This window comes from Pteropus vampyrus, unplaced genomic scaffold (assembly GCF_000151845.1).
Source record: "Pteropus vampyrus isolate Shadow unplaced genomic scaffold, Pvam_2.0 Scaffold139, whole genome shotgun sequence".
Lineage (NCBI taxonomy): Eukaryota > Metazoa > Chordata > Mammalia > Chiroptera > Pteropodidae > Pteropus > Pteropus vampyrus.
The window spans coordinates 202,238-206,838 of NW_011888920.1; positions in this window are offsets into that span (position 1 = coordinate 202,238).

Below are 4,601 nucleotides of genomic sequence, written 5' to 3' on the forward strand. Positions count from 1 at the left end.
ATTATAAATGATACTTTAAATGTTTCCCATATTTGTATTTTTGCTTTTATATATTTACTGCAATTTCTGTATTTTATTATTTAACAAGGCTACATCTGTCCTATATGTTACCAATATTTTTGCCCACTATGCGATTTACCTTTTAATTATATTTATAGCCAAATATTTAAGTATTTCAGTCATGATTTCTCCTTTTATATAAATTCTTTATATTTCACATTACTTTGTTTCATCTATATTATTTCACTTTATATTTGTAACTACAAAAAGGACATTGTTATTCCTCTTCTATGGCTTATTACACTGACTTCAAAAGGTTAATTTCTCAAAGTTACACAATTTGTTAGAGACATTGTTAAAACTAGACTCTTAGGTACTCTGATTCTCTTATAAATACTTTTTACAGACATGGCTCTCAAGTAGCACACAGTCTAAGAGTAAAAACAGATAAATAAATAAAATTAATAAAGCTTTAGTAGTAGTAGTAGCTTAGAAGAAGTAGAGTACTTAACATATGAGGTGTGGTCAGGTCAGTACTAGTTGAGATTCTGAGTGTGCCTAGTAGTAGATGCAGTCTCTACATCACATGTTAATTTAGTTTCTGACTGAAGCAGAACTTTTGGGCTGCATTTTAAGACTTTCTTTGCATTGCTTTCTGGACTTTCTGATTCATGTATTTTTTTCTACTAATTGAAGACTAAGAGATTACATCCTGTCATATGACAGGATGTCATATGGGGTAAGCCAATATTCTAAGTGTAAATTCACACATTCTTAAGTGCAAAATTAAAAGCAGCACTAAAAATAACTCAAATGTAGAAGATATTATCACCATGGACAAACTTTTGGAAATGATGGCATGTGAATCAAAATGTAATATACTATAATGGTACCCAGGGACTTCCCAGTAAAGACTATTGGTAAAATGTATGAATACATATAAAAAAAATGCAGCTACTAATTACTTTCAGATTAAGATCACATTAAGCCTTTAAAAGGATGACACATATTTTCTACCCCAGAAATATTACTATTTATCAAAATACAGGAAATGGCAGAGGATTGTGTATCTAATTTCAGTAAATAAGAGGATATTTCCTTAAGCTAAACACAAGTGCTGATCAACGGTTTCATTTAACTCTATTCCCAGAAAACGAGCCTAAGCCAGACTTGCCCTCTTTTATGACAAAACCTAGACTGTGACTCAAGAGTTAAATGCTGATGGTAAATAAGACGGAGTTCACAATGATTTAATAGAATATTCTGTCTTCTGAGGAAATAGAACTAGCCTTATAAAATATCACACCATAATTATTCAGAAGGTTCCTACTTAGATCTTTGTTGATCAACCAAACTGTAATATTTCCTCTAGAAGGAAAAGGCTCTCCATCTGTGGACCACTGACCCACTCATCCATCAACAGAATTTAAACAAAATATAATTGTATTGGTTGCAGAAATTTTAGTTTAGTTTTGTTTAAGTAGAGAGAAAATATGTTTCTTTCAGCTTTTTTTAAAAAAAGAAAAATGTAAGTTGGATTTTGACTGAGTCAGATAGGTGAATATCTAATTGAATAACCATACTCAAAGCATATTACTTAATAGATTAATGTCACTTCATTCATTCATTCTCCAATTATAAACTCTTCTTGAGCAGCTAACATTTGCCAGGCACTATGTTAAGCCTTAGGGATACTGAAAAGACCAAGCTGTGGTCTCACAATCTATGAAAGGAGACACTGTTCTATCACAAATAACTGCAATAAACTTCAGAGACTGAGAATAATCAAGATTAGAGGGAAATCTTAAATGAGAAGAAGGACACTCACAGGGTTTTTCTCAAGCTTTAACTTATTTAACATTTTTACCAATACTGAATCTAATGCCAGAAAGGACTTGTTTATCACTTTTGCAGATGTCTCAAAACCTATAAAGGTAGTTATACATTGGTAGGTAAAAATAAGAAGTCAAATAAATTGCAATGGCTGCAATAATGGACTAAAACCAAGATGAGTTAAATATAAATCTAATGATCTACATTTAGGTTAAAGAAGACAATGCATAAATAAAGGACCCGGAAGACTTAACTTGACAGCAGCTAATGTGAAAAGAACCTGACTCTTAGTCAAACACATACTCGACATAGTTTAGCTATAAAAGGTAATAGATGAAAACACTAGTGTAATTTGAGGTTGTATTACCAAAGCAGTGTATCTAAGCCAAAGATTGTTATGATGCTACATTCTGTGCTGCTAAAAATGATTCTGCAGTATGAGGCCCAGTTCTGGAGCACACTTCAACAAAGCATTTAACACATTAGAGAGGATTCAGCAGGAGGCAACCAGGAGGAGTTTTTTATATGAAATCTATCCTTTTTATATTTTAAAAAATATTTAAGGAAATGGAGCTCTATAGTCTACAGGAAAAATGTAATGAGACACATCATTGTTTTCTTTAACGATGAATATTTTATAAAGTCCCAGAGGGTGAAATAGGAACAACTAGCTTTTCTACTGATATTTATATTTTGTAAAGAACTGTAGTATACATTATAATTTGGTTCTCATAATGACCCTGAGAGTTAGGCAATACAGACACAACCAATTACCCCCATTTTATTGGAGGTTCAGGATGTTGGGACTTGCCTAAATTGAAAATGTTGGGATTTCCCCATAATTCCATGCTACCCTTCCACCTAGAAGCAGATTTTATCTCAGTGTAAGGAAAGTCTTTTTAATAATAAGGGTGACACAAGAATGAAACAGATTGCCTCACAAATTAATGATCTTTTCCCAGAAAAAGGCAAATAAGGGCTGGAGGACTTTTTGTCAAGGACATTTTGGAGGAGACTTCTACTCATAAAGGAGGTTGTGTCAAGTGACACCCAAATCCATATGAATAAATGTTTACCATAGGGAAAAGTAAGAAAGAAAGGCAGGTAGGCAGGCAGGTGGGCAGGCAGGAGGAAGGGAAGGAAGGAAAGAAGAAAGGAGGGAAGTAAGGAAAGAAGGAAGGAAAGAAGGAAGGAAGGAAGGAAGGAAGGAAGGAAGGAAGGAAGGAAGGAAGGAAAGAAAGAAGGGACAGAAGGAAAATTTTGAGAAATTCAAGGTGATATTCATGAGTCATCCATGGAATTCATTCATTTATTCAAAAATATTCACTGACCACTTACTATGTGGTTCTAGATCCTGAAATGGTGACAACCATACCAGACGTGAAAATAGAAATCTTGGTATTAAGTACTAGTTCACTTAGTTATCATTTGTGTGCCTTTTTGAGTATAAATTGTCCCATATGTCAATTGAGGATTATAATATCCACCTCAAGAATTATAAGGATTGAATGAGATAATATTTCTAAAGTACTAAGCACATTGTAGGAACTCAATAAATATTAGTTCCCTTCTCCCCTGTAAGTGTGAGAGGGGCCATGAAGTTCCTTTGAGATTGTTTGCATGAATTGAATATGACAATAAGGCAGGACCTGTATTTAAAGAAAGTAGAATGCAAGCAGAACATCTCTTGGTGTTCACATTAGCTGATCTAAGGGTGACCACTCAGCTTAACTGTGTAAGAATAGGATAGTGTTTTAACTCATAAGCCAAGAGTACAACATGCTCTGAGACTTTATTTGAGTTTGAATTCTCAATCTCAGATTTACGTCTTTTCATTGAATTTTGTACATTGTTGAGCAAATTGTACTAGTTTCTGATTCTCAAACAGAATTGGGAAAAATGGAGATATTTGTATGTTGGATGCTTTTATAGGGACTTTATTTTATAGTGATGCATCTAAAACAATATCCATCTAAAATGCTTATAATCAGAGAAAAAGAAATCATTTGCCTAAAAATATGGAATTTTTCCACTTAGTAGATTTATTGGTTAAACATTTCTGTTTTGAAAATTGAGCTTCTTGGCTATATCTAGAGTGGCTTAGGATGTAATGTTTTGGATAATTTTGCCAACTTCATGTTCTGGCCAGAATTAAGAAAAGATCAGAAGACAATGGTTCAGCTAGTTATGAAATATTTTTTATTGGTACATGAGCTCATCCATCCAAGTTTATAATCACAAACGTGCTCAGCCCTGCTGAGCCATCCTTCCAGAAATAAGACTGGATGAAGGCTTGTTTTATTTATTTTTCCTGTTTTGCTTTAATATATGAATTAAATATTTGCTCAGCTCTCATTTTAAATTATTAGCAAAAACTGAATTCTTATTGAATACAGAACTAGTTGACTCACATTCATCTCCTGCTATGTACCCAGAACAGTAAAAGATACCAAAGAAATGTAAGTAAATCTACACTTAGGTATTTTCCCATGTTAAGAATATATATTTAATACACATAAAGTAATTAAATAGCAATATAAAATGTATTTGATGTTTATAACAACAAACATTTACTGTGACCCTAACCTACATTTACTGTGATCCTAATCTATGTTATGCCATGCACACCTATCCATGAAAAACTTAGAGTCTGGTTGCTGGGAAGTATCAGATATAGACAAACTTATAGTTAACAATATAATGTAAGATGGGTTTCATTACAGCTTAGGACTATGGGACCATCAGGAGGCTATTGCAAGATGAGATTG